This window comes from Heterocephalus glaber, unplaced genomic scaffold (genome assembly GCF_053883595.1).
Source record: "Heterocephalus glaber isolate CG9 unplaced genomic scaffold, H.glaber_assembly_v1.0 deba00001608, whole genome shotgun sequence".
Classification (NCBI taxonomy): domain Eukaryota; kingdom Metazoa; phylum Chordata; class Mammalia; order Rodentia; family Bathyergidae; genus Heterocephalus; species Heterocephalus glaber.
In genome coordinates this window covers 39,672,963-39,693,984 of record NW_028258379.1, presented here as the reverse complement: position 1 = coordinate 39,693,984, position 21,022 = coordinate 39,672,963, and the positions used below count along the sequence as shown (strand labels likewise).

Here is a 21,022-nt window from a genome sequence, read left to right as displayed (position 1 = left end):
GAAGCTTCCAACACCAGCACTCAGCAGGCTGTGCTCCAGGAGCCGGCTGGGCCCCGGGCCAGCCGTGGGGATCAGAGTGCCCCAGCCTCTGGCCACTGCCCCACCCTTCCCACTCAGGCCTCGGTTCTTTTCATACACCAAGAGGTGAGGAAAAAATAACCGACAGAAAAATCCCCTATGCAAAACCCCCAGCCCTGTGGGAAGGAGGGCGGGGCCGTGAGTCATCTGCTGCTCCACCTGAGGGCGGCACAGGTGAGCAAGGGAAAGGGCAGCCGCTGCCAGGGCAGGGGCGCTGCAGGCCAGGAATGCAGTGATGCTGGGGTGACCTGGAGAAGGCGGCTGCTAGGAACCAAGGCAGGAGGAGAGGACTCGCAACACCAGGGACTGAGCATGAACGCAAAGGAACTGGAGTGGGCGGAAGCGGGCGGCTGGGTGAGCCCTCGGTGCAAAGCCCGGAGTGCCCCACTGCCCAGTGGGAGGACTAGAGCCTCCCCCTGCAGGCCTGGTGATGTGTGGTCAGAGTTAGGGTTAGGTTTAGGGTTAGAGAGCCGTCCCCTCTCCTCCCTGGGTGGCAGATGGACTCCCTGTTCTCAGGCCTGGCCTGGGGACACAGGCTCCAGGAAGCGGGGCGCTGCCTCGTGGTTTCAGCACCATCTGGCACTTAGGGTGCCTGCTGCACACTGAGGCCCCTTCAGCAATTGTTAAACCACACACAGGTCCAAGGCCAGGCCTGGAGAGAGGGGTGGGGTAAAGACATCAATTTGGGGAACTTAGGAACCACGGCTGGAAAGTTATTTTATTTTTCTACTGGTATGCACTCATAAATCCCATGTGACTAACCAAAATTTTGCCCTAAATCAGTCTCCTGGGACTGACGGGTATCTGGGCTTCTGTTCCCACACCCCAACACCCATTCCCTCTGTGAACTTTTACACACCCTAGTAGAACCTCACTGCATTAAAAATATTTTTTAATCCTTCAGATCTCACTTAATGACTAAAGACTGAACTTCTGTACGAAGCGCTTCACCTCATAAAAACGTTAAATCTGAAGTGTTGTGTAATCACGAGAAGTCATGAAAAGGGGCATCTGGGGCAAGTCTGGAACAAGGCTTCTCAGTACCACCACTGCCCCCCCGACAGCGTGGGCCACGTAACTTCACAGGCGCCATGCAGGAACTGGAGATTGCTTCCATACCTGCAGCCTCTCCCATGCTGCGGGAGCCTCCTGGAAAGCTCTCCAGCACTGCTAACCCTCCCTGGGCACCAGGTTGCCCCTCCCTTGGGACAAGAACCACAGTCCTGGACCAAGCCGTCCATCCCTCATGCTGTGTCCTGGCCAAAAGGTAGGAGGTGACCAAGTGGTGTTTTAGATAAATGTCACCACGGGAAGAGAGACCAATTCAGTGAGATTTTTTTCCCCTGGTACCAAGGATCAAAGGCAGGACCTTGCGCTTGCCAGGCAGGCACAGTGCCACTGAGCTACATCCCCGGCCCTCAGTGAGATTTTAAATGCCCCTTAAAAGCAACAAGCCCAAGCTGTGCCCTCTGGTGAAACTGAAAGCGGGCACATAGGAGAACCGGGCTGTGAGGCAGTGAACCCTGACCCAAGCCACGGTGACATTTCCTCTGCAGCCAGCCTGAACCAAGCCCTCAAGGCCAGGGGACCACGTGGCACCCAAGCTCTGCACTTGGCAGGACGGGGAGCCAGTGGCCGAGCATCATGGGCTCACGGCATTGCTCGCCAGAGGGCAGGAGCACCCACAGAACTGGAAGCCTGGCTCAGCCCAGCTGCGCCCTGCACTGACTGTATTGGTGGTAAATCTCCACTCAGGGCTTGGGCGCCCTTGGCCAGGGACAGGGGCAGGGCCAGCCTCCCACAGGTCCTCTCTTCTACCCATCGTTTTCTGCTTTCTACAAGAAAGGAGTAGCTCACACCTTGAGACCTTTCCAGTGCCCGATACCCACATCAGCTTGCCCCAAGCCGAGGTTCTCCCTCCCTGTTCCAGCTCAGAAAAGCAAGCAATCGAGCGTATGGTGCACGCTCCGAGTCTTGGGGCTGGTGAAGGCAGCATCCCGATTCAAATTTCTGATAACGAGGTCAAAACTAGTTGCCTGCCAGGTGCGGTTCAGATGCCTGTAATCCCAGTACCTGGGAAGCTCAAGGCCAGCCTGGACTACATAGTGAAACCCTGTCTCAAAAAAAAAGAACTAGTTGCCAATTACCCAAATCATTCAAACCAAAGGGTACTAAACATGCATAGAGAACAAAGGCTCCCTGAAGGGACAAAAGGAAAGGAAAGTCAGGCCGGCGATTTAGCTCAGTGGTTCCGCCGCCTGCCCTGCAAGTGCAAGGACAGACTTCGATCCCTGGTACCAAAAAAAAAAAAAACAAGGAAAGAAAAGTGAAGACAAGTAATGAAGGGATTAAAGATATCAATCTCAAAAGATTCTTCTGAGCCCCCAAAGGTCCAAATCAGTCCTGGTGCTTCTCAAAGAGCAGAGGGACTCAGGAAGAGACCGCAGGAACCAATGGTGTGGTCTTCTATCCAGAGGGTCAGTTTTGTTTGGCCACAGAAAGCTGCTCAGGGGTTTGCAAGAGGAGAGAGCGCACATTCCGTACAGAGAATGTACAATCCCCAGGAATTCGAGATGGGAGGCCCTAAGCACGGAGGACTGGAGGCCGGACGTCTTCCCAGCCAGGCTCTGTCATGGAGCAAGACGGTTCAGAGCTTCAGCCCAGAGAGCCAGGGCAGGCTGTCTGGGGAGACAGACAGGACAAGCCCTCAACGGCGCTCAAGTCTCATCCCCTTTTCACCCAAGGTCACCTCCTCAAAGACAGAAGAGCCCGTGAGCACTTTCACAGTCATCAGAGGCACAGTGCAAGGGAGGACAGCAGCCTGGAGGACGGAAAATGGCCCGACGCAGCCCTGTGAGCAGCCCAGGCCAGGAGCCGCCACTACTGTCCCGATCGCAGAAGGTGACTACGTTTTGAAGTGCGGGTAGTACATGTTCCCTTTATTTATTTATTTTGTTTGGTCTTCCGGGCTAGTACATAATGTTTACATTCGTCTAAAGCAGTAGGTACATGTACTGAACACACTCCAATTCTTTTTACTCTCCTTCCCCTTTCCCTCCCTTCTCCCCCTCCCCGTCTCCAGATCCCCTTCCCATTTACAAAAGAGCTAACTCTCTGGTTCCTATGGTCTAGTCTTAGTTTACATTTTTACATTACACTTTGGGTTTCTCAGGTAAGAGCAGTTAGGCGATACCTAAGCTTGTGTGTCTGACTTATTTTACTTAACATTATGGTCTCAAGGACAACTATATGGAAATCGGTATGAAGGCTCCTCAAAAACCTACACCCTACTAAGCACTGACCCATGCCCAGTGCTCGCCTTCCCCCAGAGGTGGCCACTGCGCACACAGAGCCTAGGTAACTGGCCTAAGACCCATGGGCAGGCCTGTGGCTGCCCGCGGTGCCCCACTCCCAACCACAACGACCGCCTGCCTGGGGCCCCGGGCAAAATCATCTGGGTGGAGACTGGGGAAGAGGCTGAGGGCCGCCAGGCTAACGTGCTGCCACCCTAGGGCAGACAAGTCCTCGCACCCAAAGAAAACTCGGCCTCCTCGACAGAAGGCTCACCAGGGGCCAGGCTGAGACCATCAGCCACCTTCTCCCTCTGGCTTGGTAAATGGTTTATTTTAAAAAACAAAACAGGGCCGCGGATTTAGCTCAGTGGTTTCGTGGCCTGCTTCGCAAGCGTAAGGACCCGAGTTTGATCCCCGGTACCAAAAAAATAAAATAAAATAAAAAATAAAAAACAAAATAAAGGTTCCCACATTACTCTTTGTGTTCTTTCCAGAACCAGTCCCCGGGCTCTCTGCTGGCAGCAATCGTGGTTATTCCCAATGACATCTAGCCTGGTGGCCTGCACAGAGTGGATGACGGATACTTCTGATTGCAGAAGATACTGAGTTATCTGGAGAATAAAGCCCGGCATCCCAAGTACAACGGTGCTGGGAGGACAGGAGACAAAGGGCAAAGTGTAAACACAACAAGGAGGCATGGGTGCCTTCTGACAGCCACACTGACCGCTGACCACCTCCATAAGCAGGGCCTTTACAGAGCCACAGTCCCTAAACCAGAACCAAGGCCTCGTGCATTTCAGAGTTCAGACAGGAAGCGCTACCTGTGTGCAGCGTGGGTTACACAACACTCCCTGGAAGTCGGGACGGCACCCACGAGAACACGTTAGTTAACAGTCTGCAGCCAAATACAGAAATATTCCTATTCAGTGGGACAGAGGTGACAAAGAGCCTCACAGACATTGGGCCAAATGGCATACACCTATAAGGAAACCACCCTTTTCAGAGGTTCGGGGCTCAAACTCATGATGAGGAGCTGGGTGCCTGTTACCGGCCTCACAGTGAACACTTGCTCACGTCTGTGAACGCTGGGAAGGGAGTAAGGCTGGACACTCGTCCCCCACCTGTGCGGCAGCTCACGCCTGAGTGCCTGTGGCATCGCCTGAAAACCCTGCAAGCTGGGGACCAGCAGGTCCTGGGGACTAGTGGCAGCTTCCTCCCTGGGCCAGGGGCTGGTAGCCTGGGAGTTCTTTAACGTGAGCCATTAAATCTGCATTTCTGGGTCCTCACTGTGGTCTGGGGTGGGTACCACATTTTGGTGGCTATTTCTAATTGTTCTGAAGTATGGCAGAATTCAGGATCACTGGGCCCAAACCAGGAGAGGGAACAGGCTGCTGATGAAGACTGTCAAGTCTCATCTGAAGCTGCCCCTTTCCAGCACAGGACCGCGAAGCATATCTAAATTCCCAAGGATAGAACTCCCCGCCATTCCAGGCCTGCTGGACCCAAAGACCGAGTGTGCCTTCCTTCCCTTGAAACCCACAAAATCCTAGACAGACCACCACAGGCAAGTCCTCCTGGACGACGACGAAATAATGCTGCCCGGCAGAAGCTACAAAGGGAGACGTCCCACACTTGGCCGCTGGTGCCGCACCATGGTAGAACCCACTAACGAAGGCACTCTGCACACACCCGCAAAGCTGGGGTGGAAATTCTGCTTGAGAAAACCTGCACGGAATGGGGCCTTGTGGTGGACGCCACAGTGGTTCTGACACCTGCGGGCTCAGGGGCCTCGACGAGGCTCGCCTGCCCCCAAGGGGGCCCCCAACTCTTGGAGCCACTTCCCATATCACTCCAGCCCCAGGACCAACCCAGCTGGTTCTCTGGGCGGGCTAACTCCGCCCATCCTCACAGCATCCTCTTCTGACCCAATTAAGAGCTTGCTGGTGTCCTTACCCTGTAGTCTGCGCCTCTCATTTCTGTTCCACTGCCTCCTTCAAAGGTGTAACAGTCCAAGTGGACACAATGTCCCAGTCACACCGAAGACATGAGTGTGGCACATACTCGTGGTGTATGTGTGCGTGTGGTGCTTTGGCTCGTCACTGCTACAACCTCCTGAGCAGGCTGAGAAGGCAGGAGTCACACACACGCTCAGTGTACGAGCCCCACGATGAAGGCAGTCAATATGACTGCAAACACGGACCACAGGTGGTAAGATCCGCTTAAAGAAGAGCTAATGTATACACACCTCCATTAAAACCCCAGTACTGAAGGTTGCATATTGCTTTTCAAACTTTTTTTTTTATTTTGAGACAGGGTCTCAGTGAGTGGTCCAGGCATGATTTGAACTTGTGATCCTCCTGCCTCAGACCTCACAGTGCTGGGATTGGACGTGCGCTGCTGTGCCCAGTTGACCCTCTATTCTTGTACACGGACAGCTACAACTTTATTCTAACAAGTCCGTAGGAGATTAACCAAAGGGATCTAGGCAAAGAAAAGGACATTAAGGATATACAGAGCTACTAATATTTTCTCAATGAATTTTTTAAAGAAGAGAGAAGCATAAGTTTAAAGTCCATAAGACTCTTCAAAATAAAAGTGAAGGTTTCAAGTTACAAAAAAAAACGTCCTGACAGGGTCTCACTATGCAGCCCAGGCTGGCCTTCAACACCCGATCCTCCTGCCTCAGCCTCCCAAGTGTTGGGACTAGAGTATGCACCACCACACCCAACTCAAGTACTTTTTTTTTTGTTTTTTTTGGTACCGGGGATCAAACTCAGGACCTTGTGCTTGCGAGGCAGGTGGCAGAATCACTGAGCTAAATCCCCAGCCAACTCAAGTACTTTTTGAAATGAACAGGAAGGGAAAATGTATGGACCGAGAGTTGGACTTCAGAAACTCTTGACAAGGGACCAGGGATTTAGCTCAGTGGCACCTCACCTGCCTGGCAAGCGCAAGGTCCAGAGTTCAATCCCCCGGTACCATAAAAAGAAAAAAGGAAAAAAAAAAAGACTGCTGACTAGGTAAACAAGACATACATTTTACACAGGAGTTACCATCTTATGAGTGGATGCATTCTAGAACTTGAATCATAAAATCTTCATTCAGAGGACAGAACACATTTCCTCCCAGAAAGTAGGCGGACAACAGTGGAGGCTTGACTGGGTGCTGTGGAATCCAACGGCACCGGGACATGGACCAGTCGGTTGCCAATCAGAGGGGGTCTGGGCTTCTCTGACCCCCAGAGCATGGGAGGAATGGTGCTCAGGATCTCTAAGCTGGGGCTTCGGCATCCTCACCTGAATGCTCACCCTGGGAGCCAGTGCCGCATAGGAAGCCCGGCCGCCCAGCAGTGAGGCCGTGGGCAGAGCCCCTAAACAGCACAGTGAAAGAACCACCAAGCCCGACCTCCAGGAGAGCTGGGCCACCATCCTGACCCCCCAGATTTCACGAGCCACCAGACGACACTGCAGAGTGACCTTGGTTGATGCATGGCTCATGGAACAGAGGAAAGACCCCTGGGAGAGCCTGCTCGGTCAGCCTCAGAGCCGTGAGAGAGGCCACTAATCCGCAGGTGCTCAGGGCAGTGTGTTTGTTACTCAGCGATCATTTTCCAAAGCAAACTTTTGCTGTCTTGGAAAACGAAAGCAGTGTATCTCCGCCCACCTGGCGACCAGAAGAGCTCCTTCCTGATTCTCCCCAGACCCAGGGTGGCAGGCAGAGTGTCCGCCAGGACTCTCCCCAGCTGTCATTCAGCAGGGACAGCTCCCGACCCTGGAGCTGGTAGTTGGCTTGAGTGAGGTCCCTAGAATTTTCTGTACATGTTGAGTTGGGCAGGAAGGTAAGAAAATTTTGAAGAAACACGATATGGTCAAAATGTGGTTGGTACCTTGATATCAAAGCCAAAGATACCTCAAGAAAGCTACATATGAATAGTCCGTGTGCTCATACCAGAATAGTGGCAAACAATCCAACAACACACTAGGAGGGTTACCTTCCTTGACAAAGTGAGATTTCCCCCAGGTGTGCAAGGGTGACTCAATATGCAAAAACCAATCACTGTAATACAACAAGTTAACTGGATGAAGAAAAATAGCACATGATCATCTCAGGTCACAAAAAGGATTTGACAAAATTCAACAATCTTTTACAACATTAAAAAACAACAACACTAAACTAGCAACAGAATGGACCTTAATAAGACAAAGGGGCTTTATGCTGAAAAACTCGCAGCTTACTTCACAATCATGGGGAGGCCAAAAGCTTCCCCAGGATCTGAACACAGGCTGCTCTCCAACTGCTGTTCTCCATCACTGTGCTGAATGTGCTCACCAAATAAGGCAGGAAAAAGAAATAAATGGCATTCAGGCTGGAAAGAAGAGGAAAACTACACTTGCAGATGACAGGTTCATAAGAACATCCCATAGGACCCAAAGAATAATTACTAGATGCAGAAAAACTAACTCAGCACAAAAATAGCTGTGTTCCTATATACCAACAACAAACAACCCAAAAAGAAAATTAAGAAAACAATTCCACTTATAGTAGAATCCACAGGAGCAAAATACTGAGGAATACATTCCTAGGTAGTGAATGATTTGTATACTGAAAGTACAAATTATTTCTGAAAGAAATCAAAGAAGACACAAATGAAATCAAAGAAAGACATCCCATGTTCATGGAGCAGAAGACTTATTACTATTACCATGCCAACTCTCCAAAGCAATATACAGATTTGGTGCAGTCCTCATCAAAACTCCAACCATCTTTCCTCAGAAGCAGACATGCTAACTTCCAATTGTTCATTTGAGGGATGTCGAGTAGCCAAAATAACACTGAAAATGAAAAATTTCACAGGGCGTGGTGAGGCACATTTGTAATCCCAGCACTCAGGAGGCTGAGGCAGGAAGATCACGATGAGTTCAAGGCCAGCCTGAACTACATAGCAAGACCCTGTCTCAAATAACAAACACAAAAACAAAAACAAAAAAGAAAGAAAAAGGGCCGGGGATTTAGCTCAGTGGTTCCGGTGCCTGCCTTGCAAGCGCAAGGTCCCGAGAGTTCGATCCCCGGTACCAAAAAAAAAAAAGAAAGAAAAAACTGGAATAGTCACCCTTCCCAAATTTACTGCTTCAAAATACCTACAAGGGGGCCGGGGATTTAGCTCAGTGGTTTCGCTGCCTGCTGTGCAAGTGAAAGGACCCGAGTTCGATCCCTGGTACCAAAAAAAGAAAAAGTACCTACAAGGAAGCCTGTAATAATCAACCCAGGGTGACAGTACATGCCTGTGGTCCCAGCCTTTGGAAGCTGAGGCAAGAGAATCCCAAGCTCGAGGCCATCCTGGGCTACACAGCAAGTTCACAGTCATCCTACACCATGATGGTGAACCTAAAGAGATTGAATACCCAAACTGCAACCTCAAGCCCACTTATTTATCGCAAAGTGCAAACACTGCAATTAAACCTGAAGAATGAGGTTTTAGTTTAGAAAAAACAACTCATACACTTGGCTCAAGTGCCGACAGAGGGCTTGGCACACATGTGCCATAGATTTGCCTCCACTGGCCGAGACTATGTAGCAAGACACCATCTCAACAAAAAAGCTACAGCAATGAAGAAAATCAAGGGCTGCCATAAGGAGAAACAGACCGAGCAGCAGAATGGAACTGAGAGCCCAGGAAAACCAGACATCTCCAGCCAACTGCTTTTCAGCAGGGGTTGAGACCTTTGAATGGGGAGAGAACAGTCCTTCAGCAGATGGTGCTGGGACAAGCATGTGCAAAAGAATGAAGTGGGACTCCCATGTCACTAAAGACAAGATTAAGTCAAAATGAGTCAAAGACCTACATGTAAAAGGACTAAAACCATAAAGCTTTTAGACTAAAACAGAGTAGAAAATCTTCATAGTCTGGGTTTTGGCAACAGATTCTTAGATTTGACATCAAAAATGCAATTAAAAGGGCCAGGTATTTAGCTCAGTGGTTTCGCCACCTGCTGCGCAAGCGCGAGGACCCAAGTTCGATCCCCGGTACCAAAAAAAAAAAAAATGCAATTAAAAGTTTTGCCAGGCATTGTGGTGCACAGCTATGATCCCAGCACTCAAGAGGCTGAGGCAAGAGGATTGCTCCAAGTTTGGGGCCAGCCTGGGTTACACAGTGAGTTCCAAGCCAGCCTGAACTACATAGCGAGACCCAGTCTCAATCAATCAACCAATCGACTTCACTCAAAGTAAAAACAGCCAAACGTGATGGTGGCATACTTGTAATCCTAGCACTTTGAGAGGCTGAGGCAGGAGAACTGCAAGTTCCAGATCAGCACAGGCAATTTAGTGACTTGGGGACACCTTGTCTCAAAAAAAAAAAAAAAGGCGGGGGTGTGGATAGGTGCAAAATTCCCAGGTTCAACCACCAGTACAGTGAAAAAAAAAAAGTAAAAATTGTTGTGCAAAGGACAAAAAGGTAGCAGATGTGTAAGAAACCCTACATAGTAAGAGAAAACATTTTTAAATCATATATCTAGTAAAGGTTTAGTATCCACAATATATAAAGAACACTTACAAATCAACAAAAGACAACCCAATTCAAACAGGCAAATGACTCAGACATTTTAAAAAAAAAGAAAAAGTATTAAAAGCCGTGCAAATGGACCAGACACCCATGGAAAGGCATCCAGCAGCAATGGCCACGAAGGAGGTGCCCCTGCACACGCACAGGGAGGCCGTCATCAGATCAGCAGAGATGGCGGCAGAGAGAGTGCAGACAGTGGGGCACTGCCCGCAGGTGTGGGCTACACACAATCGCCACCAGCCAGCAACTCTGCCCGGGACACACCCCCGAGAAGGGACTCCGGGACTGCACGGACACCTGTACACAGGGGTCACTCGCAGAAAGCTGAGAGACCACCAAAATGCCTGTGAACAGATAGTCTACAAACCGTGGTCTTCAGCTCAGCGACCACTCAGCCACAGGAGGGGACAAAAGCGCAGGCACAGCTGCACATCTGTAATCCCAGCTATTCTGGCCCTAAGCCAGGGGCTGCAAGTCCAAAGCGAGTGTGGGCAACGCAGTGAGACCCTGTCTCAAAATAAAAAATAAAAAGGCCTGGGGTGTGGATCAGTGCAAGGCTCCAAGCTCAATCCCGGGAAAACACACACATGGAATACACTGACACGTGTGCAACTTGGATATACCACAAAACACTGCGCTGAGGGATGAGTACGACACAAGGTCACGCATCATGCACACCAAGTAGGAGAAAGCAGAAAGCCGGGGACGGCTGATGCTTAAGGGTGTGGGGCACAGTGTTGCGAGCTGGAGCCCTGGTGATGCACCGCACGAAACTCCAGCGGCTGCACGCTGATCATGGCACCTGCAGCCAGGTGAATGTTCTTACGACAGAAGATGCTGGGCTGCAACTGACTCATCCATATGGACGCTGAGTACAGATGCCTGATACCAGGCCCTCTCCTTGTACACACGGCACGGTGGTGAACAAACATTTACTGCTACCAAGAAAACTGGAAGCTGAAAGGCCAGCCTGACACACGGGCCTGGTAACCAGGTATGGCAGAGAGCCCTCGGGGGTGAAGTCCAAACAGACCCCAAGGACTTGCAGAGGATCGTTTCTGCTGAGCTGTAGATGAAAATAAAGGGCTAAACATGAATTTAAATTTGTCAAAATCCACTGTATGCAGAAATTGCTTTCTTTACAAGTAGGGGCTACCTAGAGGTTTGTTTTTGTGCAAATATACTACAATTTTGGTTTCTAGACCTTTTTTATTTTCCGGCAGTACTGCGAATTGAACCCAGGGCCTTAGCACTAAACTACATCCCCAGCCCTTTTTTAGTTTTTACATTTTACATATTTATTTTTATTTTGAAACTGGGCCCTCCTGCCTCAGCCTCCCAGAGCCCTGGGATGTACAGGCGTGCGCCAGCGCACCTTGCTTATGAAGACTTTCTACAGTGCAGTGACACCCTTTCCTGGCTCCACCGTGAGAGCCCCGGCAGCACCAGGCCACACTTCAGAGAGCTATCGCCACCTGGCTGGCTCCCAGCCGTGCTCTCCCTCCCTGAAACCCCGCTGGAGAGGAGGGGAGGACAGCAGTCACCTCCAACAGGTTCAGTCCTCCAATTCTCACTTCCAACCCTCCCAATTACTTTTTATTGTGGTAGAATACTGATCCAATAACATTTACCATTTTAACAATTTCTAACGTACAGCTTGGTGATATTTAGATACATTCGGGACACTGTGCATCCACCACCATCCAGCTCTGGAGCTCTAGTTACCACATCACAGGGTGTGGTGATGCACACCTGCTGTCCCAGCATTGGGGAGGCTGAGGCAGGAGGGTTGCTGCAAGTTCAGGGCCGGGCCAGGCTACTTAGCCAGACCTTGTCTCAAAAACCCAAAAGAAAAAAAAGGGGCTGGGCAGGGCACAGTAACTCAGTATCCTGGTTAGCTACACGAAGGACTAAGCTTCAGACCAGGTCTGCCACCTTCACTCTGAAACTCCACTTGATTTCTACGCATCTCAGGCTACAGTGTGGAGATGCAAACAGTGAAGGGACCCTGCCCCATCCAAACACCAGTGCCCTCCAAGGCGCACTAGGACACACCTGCCGCAGAGGAGGCTCCGCATGACACGGCCCTGCCTACATCCATCACCCCACCTGACAAGGCCAGTGTAGTCCCACCTCCATCACCAGGATCTCACAGTGCATGGCTGTCCCAGAGCAGGGAGAGACGCACGGACCAAGCCCAGTCTGTCCAGCGGCCACCACCCTTCCTGGTTCTATGTTCAGAACCTTTCCAGTGGTTCCAGCAGAAGAGCTGCATAAAATCTCCAACACAGCCAACACCATCATTTCTAAGTGGGAGAGGCTCTCCTTGCCTTTACCTGCCATGAGTGGGTGCTGGCGGTAGCCATCAGGTCTCCAGAGTGACCAGGCCTCAGGAGCTGTCCACCACCAATAAGCTGTGTCCTCCAGGCCGCAAAGCAGAAGTAAAGACTGAATAGTCTCAGTGGTACTAGCCTACCGGTGTAAATGTAAATCAAGAGAGGGAAGGGAAGAAAACACTTCAGCAAGTCAGGCCAGGGCCTGCGGCGTCTGAAGACAGGGCTCAAGGATGCCCTAAGAGACCTTTCTGAGGACCTGGGGTCAGACCCCTTCCACGGAGCTGCAGCCCCGGCCCGAGCCAGGTTTGCCAGGACACTGGGCGCACTGCAGCTGCTCTCAGAAAGCAGCCCAAACACAGGAGTAGCAGATGCTGAAGACCCAGAGGATGCACAGAAACGTAAAATTTATCTTAAGGCCACTATGTACGATCAAAACTAAAGCCAAAGGGGGCCGGGGATTTAGCTCAGTGGTTCCGCCACCTGCCTCAAAAGTGCAAGGACCCAAGTTCGATCCCCAGTACCAAAAAAACAAAAAAACAAAAACCTAAAGCCAAGGCCAAGCCAAGAACCTGAACAAACCTAAATTGGGCTGTAACTCAGCGTGGATGGCCACAGAGCGGGGAAAGGACTCAGGTGTGTGACAGGCTGCTGCACTTCTGAAGAGAGGACCAATCCCGACCTGTGCAGGTGAGGCAGGCAGCCAGGCAGCCTTGGCCTCCAGGTGGACATTCGGCCTCCTCCCTGAAACCAAGCTGCCCGGAAAACACCGGGCTGTCGTTCACACTGCACAGTGCCCCAGGCCTCTGCCCTCCGGCTGCAGGACCTGCCACGCCAATTCCGCCTGCCCTTTCCGTTTTAGCTACAGCACGGCTCCCAGCACCCCGTGTGTCTGGGACCAGGAGTCTGGGACTTCCGACTTCTCTGAATTTCGAGTATTTGCATACATATGCAGAATGTAGGATATCTTGGAATTGCAACCCATGTCTAAACATGAAATTCATTATGTTTCATAAAAAGTGCTTGATTTGGGGCATTTCAGATTTTGGATTTTGGGGATTAGGAATATGCACCCTAAAATTCTCAACTGTCTCAAGATGGAATTAAAATCCAGACAGCTTCCCTGAGACAAATCTTGGGAACATGAAAAATGCTGGGAAGAACCCACTCTGGGCAGTTCTTGCTGTCGTCACTGAGGAGGATCTCGAGCCCCTGCCCAACACTGAGCCCCAGCTGCCTTCCATGTAAAGTGAGCGGGCTCGCCAGGCACGGTAGCACTTACACTGGAGGCTGAGGCAGGAGGACTGCAAGTTGGAGGCCAGCCTGGACCACTCAGTGCAATGGTCTCAAAATAATGATTTATAAAAGAGATAGGGGTGTAGCTCAGTGCTATAGATATGCCTGTCACACACAAGGCCCGGGTTCAATCGTCAACACCTGGGGAAAAACGGGGGACTCAACTAGGAAACGTCTATGGTCCCTACCAAGAAACTCTTGACATAAATGCTGGGCATGGTGGTGCACACCTGTAATCCCAGCACTCAGGAGGATGAGTCAGGAGGATCACTGCAAGTTCAAGGCCAATCTGGGATACATAGTGAGTTCAAGGCCAACCTGAACTACATGGTGAGACCCTGTCTCAAAAAAAACAAAACAAGGGGCTGGGGATTTAGCTCAGTGGTTCCACCGCCTGCCTCGCAAGCTAAGGACTCGAGTTCGATCCCCGGTACCAAAACAAACAAAAAAACAAAAAAAGAAACTCTGACCCCACAGTTATACCCTAAGGCTGTGGAGCTCTTACTCTGCTAATCTCAATTCTCCACTGCAAAGAAAGTTCACGTATGTGGAGTGCTTTACCATCTACCTCACTCCTAACCAACTGGGGCATCCACCTTAGGTCAGGGAACACAGCTCAGCCCAGCAGGCGCAAAGGGCAGGACTTCAGGGCAGGACATCCAGGCCTGGAGGGACAACCCGGGGCTGCAGCAGACTTCTCCGGGTTCCAGAGGGAGCTGTGGGTAAAGACAACGCATCTTTTGGAGACTCAACAGTACGAGAAACTGTACAAAGGGTGTTTATATTAAAACAGTCAGAACATATTACTTAGCACAATGTAAAATTCACATTAAATTGTGAGATAAAACATAATGGGGTTGCTCCCAGATCCCACTAAGGGAAAAGTCCCACACAAAAAGCCTTCTGAAGCCTGCACACTTAATTTACCCAATAAGGTTTCAAACAACAGGCCACATGAATCTCAAAAGCAGGGAATCTAATTTCCAGTGTGAAGTTATGACTTCCAGGCACCAGGCAGGCAAGAGTGGGCAGGAGAGCTCAGGCTTCTCAGTTCTTCCAGCTTCTCGTCAGGTGTGAAATGAGGTTCCCAGCCGGCAAGACCCCTTACCTGTCACTACAGCAGGGCAGGGCAGTAGACCCCGCAGAACACGTGGGGTCCCCCAGGCCGCGTGGGGCACCGGCCACCTGTCACACCCAACTTGCACAATGGGGGCCCACGCACTAGGCGCTGGCGCCATGGCTGCCCCTGGGCGGGGAGCCCGGGCCACCCGCAGGCCTCCTTGTGGGCAGCAGCTTCCCAACACAGAGCTCACCCTGAGGCTGTATCCCGGTCCCTGCGCCTTGGGCTGGTCATACAGCTCCAGAAGAGCACTGGGTGACACGGCTCCCACCAGAGAACAAACAACCAACCCATCCCAACTCCTCAGACGACTGTCTCACCACATGGGCACGGCTGTTGCTATCCTAAACATCCTGCTCTCCCACCTGCTCGGTCAATGTCGCTTTTTTCTCCACTTAACAGAGTCAAACTTTTAGTAAGTATGCTTTGATTTACACTACAGAATCTCAGTTTCAACTGGAAAGAAAATTAGGACTTCAAATCCTTGTATCTCAGTAGAACGGCCTCATGAGACATTATCAAATGGCCTCTATTTAACTTTTTTTCTGAATGGCTAAATCAGCATGGCACAAATTCTAGGAAAAAAGTAAATCATGAAATGAAATATTGGGCCCAACTGCTGACTTCCTGCAATTTAGACTGGGGATGGCCCCACAGGGAAGACTGAGCCCTGGGCCCGGGAGAAGGGCTCCTCAACAACCTCCCCGCTCCCACCTCCAGCGCTGGTCTTTGCTGCTTTCTACCTACAGCGAGAAACAGCAGGGACTGAAGGGTGCTGCCACCCAGGAGGGGCCACAGCTCTGTTTCCCTGCAGGTCACCAGAGCTCCTGCTCACAGGGCAGCGCGGCAAACTTCACATCCGGACACCGAGGGCAGTGAACTGTCTGAAGCCATCGTACCAAGACACAGTGGGGAGGGGACCTCACCCATGGGCTCAGGCTGCTCCCTGCACCACACTTCTAACTCTGGGTCCAGCTCGATGTCCCCTGAAGCCCACCCAACCGCCCTCATCAGCCAAGAGCTTCCTTCTCCCTCAGGCCAGGCGAGGCGAGTCTCCCCTACACTTCAGTCCTCCACAGGAGCCACGCACTTGCTTCCTCCTACACGCTGTGCCTTTCTAGTCTCTTCCCATGTTCACTCAGCTCCCTGAGGGCAAGAGGTGAGTTCTTCTGTTTGTTCACCCTCCCTGCACAAGAGCCAGTGCCAAGGTCTCAGCCAGGTGCCTGCTGGCCTCTGGGGTCCCCGTCCCCGTGCACAGGAACCATTCTGCCCCCATCACACCCTAGGAGGAGGCATGGTGTCCATCCCCCAGACAGTCCCTAAAAGATTACGGAATGAAGGGCATATTTGCTGAGCATTAATTACATGAGCTAATACTCCCGAGTCACAGTGATTGCAAGGAACACAGAACGCTGCAAGAATCCGACCTTCGGGAGCGGCCACCACCTGACACCTGCACCTCTGGCCCCCAGTGCCTGACAGCCAACCTGCCTCATGGGCAGGGACCAAGACATTTCACCAAAACAAGGTTTTATGCTTCACGACAGAAGCCTCCCTTCTTCCTAGGTCGCCTGCATCCCCTGCCCTTCCATGGACTAGCGCTGTCCACAACTGAGGCAATAAAGCCTTTCTAAATGAAAAAGCCACTTCATATTTTTTATTAATTATGAATAACAAATCACACAAACACATGTAACGCCTCCTTACATCTTTCTCTACTGAAAACTGAGTTAGCCTCTCTATTACCTCATTGGGGGCCCAACCAAGGCCTCCCCACCTTCCCACACTCACCGCCCAGGGCTCTGGGCCCCTGCCTGGGCTCTGGTTCTTCCTGTCCCAGCCCAAGCATCTCCCACTCTCAGGCCATGGCTGCCTTTCCCTGGTCACCTTCCAAATGCTGTCTCCCCTTTCTCAATGTAGCTCCCTTCCCAGCTTCTCTCTGTCTCTGCAGGCAATTACTATGAGCACACAGACACAGACACACACACACACACACACACACACACACACACCAAAAAGACACCAAATAATTTTTCTTCCTTTATGAACACTTGCAAACAAGCCTGAGAGGAGTCCTGATCCCACAGAATCGGGCCTGGACCTTGGCCGCGAGACTTCCCCTGCTAACAGTTCTGAAATTGACCATTGAGAGGAAATTCAGTTATTGCATAATATTTGATAGGTTAGATCCCTCGCTGTTCAGACTCTTGCTCTAGAAGCAGAGAAAACAGAGGGGCAAATGTAATGCAATATCCTCTGTGTGCCTCGCTAGCTCGTGCTTGCAACACCACAGTGACAGTTTCATCCTTGAAGCGCAGCTTCAGCGTCATCAGGGTTTTGAGAGAATGAGAAACCATTCTCATGCCTCAGCTCATTAGCATATCTACCCTGCCAACCCCCACAAAGTCCTCCTTGGTTTGCACACTGAAAAATTTAAGGGATTCTAGTGGGGTATTTAGAGAAAATCCCAAACACAGCTCAAATGTTTCAGTTAAACGAAGGACTTCTTCCAAGCACAAAGAGTAGGGAGATTCTGATGGTGTTAGCAGAAACAACTGGCCACTACTGCTGCCTGTTCTCAGCAGAATGTCTTCACAGCTTTCTCATCAAGTGAGGCCATCTTATTACTTCCAAAGAGAATGGATAACATCCAAGAAAAATAACTGGTCTTCTTTCTCCTTACAAAAAAATTCAGGTCTTTAAATAAAAAAGAAAACTGCTGGAATTCTCACTGGCCAGCTCTCTGGTGCCCGGCTTCTGCATTGTGCAGCTGGAGCAGATGGCGCCTGGCGAGACACCTCACATCTTAAACCCTAACAGGGTCTGATCCCCACTGTGGCGTGGCACCGGGCCATCAGGGTTTCCATCTCGAGCACCTACTCACAGGATTTCCGACCTCCCATGATATTTTCCGGTTTTCACACTGATAAGACTTATTCATTATTCAGCTCTGGGCAAACAATTTTCATTTTTAGACTAGTTCTTATTATTTATAATGCCACAGCATGGTGAGAAACAGAAACATTTCCTCTCATTTGAATAAAGGACGGCTGTACTGTATTTCGAGGGGCATGCTACATGTGATGCAGTCTTTTCGACAGGTCATCTGTAAAGACCTGAAGGCATGAGAAGATTTTAAGCCCAACGGAGGGTCCACCTGAGCTTTTCTCCAAACAAGGGTTTTACAGACACATGCGACACATGCAAGAGAACAGAGAGCAGCGTCTCCAAAGGCTTCGCTGGTGTGCATCCACAAAAAAATGCCGAGAAAAAAATAATTATGGCTCCTGTGCAGTTGTATGCTGTGAATGTAAATTAAGAAGCCGCTACCACGCTGCTCCATAGAGCACGGGATTCAATGAACACATAATGGCACACACACACACACGCACAGGAGGTCTCATCCTGAAAACGGATTCGGAGCTCAATGTGAAACGTGAAACGCGGCGCTCCTTCCTGGGCCACCGCAGGCTGCTGGGATTCAGGGCACGGCCCCCGCCCATCCTCCCCGCGGGCGGCCCTTCCACCCGAGGCCGGAGGACTCGCGCCCAGGCCGCCTGGGCACGCGTGGGCCCGGCTCTGCGGCGCGCTGCGGCCCATCCGCAGCGATGACTCAGGGCGAACTTTTCCCCCGGCCGGCGCTCGCGGCCACGCAGCCCGGCCCAAGCCACACGAGGCCCCGCTCCCCGGAACCCGGTCTCCACCACAAAGTTTGCAAAGTTGCGGCGCCCGGGTCGCCGGCCGGGACGGAGCCGGGGCCGGGCCCTCGCCGCCCGCCCTCGCCGCCAGCCTTACCCCGCTCCGCGCCGCCCGGACGCTCAGGGGCGACGGGCGCGTCCTCCGCCGCCGTCCGCAGCGTCCCGCTCCCCGGGCGGCCCCATGGCGGGGGCGGGGAAGCGGCGGCCGCCGCCGCGCCGGCTGGAAAGTCCCTGCTGCTGCGCCCGGCTCGCGCACGCGGCGGCCGCCGGCCGCGCCGCCTCACGCACCCCGCGCCGGCGCCTCCTCCGCGCGCTGGAAATCCCCGCCGCGCGCGCGCCCGGGGCCGCCGGCGCCGTCGCCAAGGGCCCGCGCGCCCGCCTAGCAACGCGCCCCGCCTCCCACCGCGTGCGCCCGCCTTTCCGGGTCAGGCCGGCCTCGGCCTCAGAGGCTTGGGGGCCAGGCTGCCGGCTCCCGCCGCCTCTCACACGCGCCCGCGGGCACACGCGCTGCCCCGCACCCGGGACACGCGCCACGTCGCTGCCTGGTGCAACAGGCGCGCACGCGCACCGCGCACACGGATACACTCCCGGGCGCGTGCACGTGCACGCACAGCCCACACTGCATCCCGCGGAGCCCAGACCTGGCCTGGCTCTGTGCTTGGGGGCACACGAGCTCCGCGACACACTCGCCTGTCCAGCACACGCAGTCCCACTCACCGACGCACACATACGTTATACACACGCACTCTCCCTGCATACACACGTTCTCGCTCACACACGCTCTCCCGAAACATGTGCACCTGCACATATGCTCCTTTTCACACATAGAGTTGCATACTCCTGCACAATCCTCGATGCCCACAAAATCTCCTGTGAATACACACTAAGTGCACACTCACACCCCCTAAACCTCATGCTGTCCCACAAACGTACTCGCCTCACACATCCACTCTGCACACGTGTGCTCTCACACGCGCACTCCCTGCACACACATGTGCGTTCCCCAGTGCACGTGCACTCTCCTTGCGCACGTACCCGGGCCTGGGGTGCCACCGCCGCCTGCCCCTCTGTGAGGGGCAGGTGTGGGGCTCCCAGGGGTCCCTCCCCCAGGAAGCTGGGTCTCCCCAGCGCACGGCCGGGGCGGCCAGTTTGCCACAGCCCCCGCGACCTCAGGTGGCCTAGGTGCCCCGGGCAGGGGTCCTGCCTCCCCAGGGGCCTCCTGCCCCAAGTCCCGCCCGCGGGCCTGTCTGAGGGGGACCCACAGGGCTCCTTCCAGACTCCCGCAGACCAGAGCTGAGACCAGCGTGACCAGCTCGTCGTCGCCTATTGTTTCTCCGGTGACTCCTGTGAGCGGGGGCAGGAAGTCCAGCGTCTCCTCATGGAACATTCCAGAACCCCAGACGGTGGTCTCCACGCCTCTGGCTGCACGAGCCCGACAGGTGTTTGGTGTTTGTTTGCAGCCAGGCTCAGCCGGGCCAGTAGCGCCCCCATCTGGGCCACAAGCACGGAGCTCCCTGGGTGCACAGGAAAGACTCCGGCTTCAGCCTGGACATCCCACGTGCGGCGTGGCCGGCCCCGGGGAGAACCTGGTCCCCAGGTGCGGTTCCCCCGCGAGGCCATGCGTTCCTGCCCGTCGGGAGTTGGAATGACACTAACCCCGAAAGCCCCACCCAGGCCCAACACCGGCACATTTGCCCCTCAGTGCCCAGCCAGGCGTCCAGCCCCCACCTGCCACCTTCCCCTGGGCGTCCAGTGAACCGCTTTAAAATGGCCAAAACCAGCAAAGGCTCCCTTCTCCGGGGGGATCTATTTTGTTTCTTTAAAAATAAGCCAAAACCCAGAAGGTTCAAGACCCACCCATCAGCAGGGCTCTACCTAGGGCTCCTTCCATTGGACACCAAAGCGCTAGTAAGCCCGGGAGCGGGCAGGTCCAGCTGCACCGTGGCTGGGCCCTCTGCTGGTGAGACCTGCTCTTGCTCGCCAATGCCCACTTCCCCTTTCTCTTCTCCCATTTTCTGAGTCTTTCTAGATCTCCTGCTTTGGGGGGACTCACTGGGGTCAGCAGAAAGTTTGCCCCAGGCTGCGCCAGGGCATCTGAGGTGGGTGTCTTAGCCACTGCAGTATGCGGGGCAGCAGTGACGGGCGGCAAGAGCAGCCAATCACAGTGCTCTCCTTGCTGCATTGCAAAGCCAGAGCTCTCATGTTCCCCATGGCAACGCCAACAACAAGCTGACACCATTTCTGGACAAAGACATTTCTCCCGAGTTTAGCGTGACATGTTCTATTTTGCTGCATTTGGAGAAGTGCATGCAGATGTTAAAGTGACTCACTTAGGCAAAACGGCTAGAGAGCCGATCCTGCTTTTCAGAGAATAGAAAAAGTACTCACTGCATGGTGTTAGGGGCTTTGTCTGGCCCCTACCGGGATCCGACGATCAGAGCCAGGAGCAACAGCTTCGCATGAAAACCCCGGCCCCCGTGGGTCTAATGTGAGCTGCAGGGTACCACAACTTCTCTGCACGAACACAACAAATGCCACCTAAGGAGGGACCCTGGCAAAGTCACAGATGCAGCGACTGTCCAGACAAATGGCTTCCAATGCTTTTGCATACATTTTACACAGGCCTGTGCACGAGAGAGAAC

General features: G+C 52.8%; 1 protein-coding gene across 3 annotated transcripts in view; it reads right to left on the bottom strand.

Moving 5' to 3' along the window:
• The window catches only part of Traf3 (TNF receptor associated factor 3), a 92,028-nt gene extending 73,409 nt beyond the window's left edge, over positions 1 to 18,619 (bottom strand). The window contains exon 1 of one of the 3 annotated variants that reach the window (XM_004836910.4): positions 18,478 to 18,619. The gene's annotated coding sequence lies outside the window, so the exon portion shown is untranslated. The remainder of the gene's footprint in view (positions 1 to 18,477) is intronic. The other 2 variants (XM_004836913.4, XM_087195613.1) reach the window with 2 other exon arrangements.
• Between the last annotated feature and the right edge of the window lie 2,403 nt (positions 18,620 to 21,022).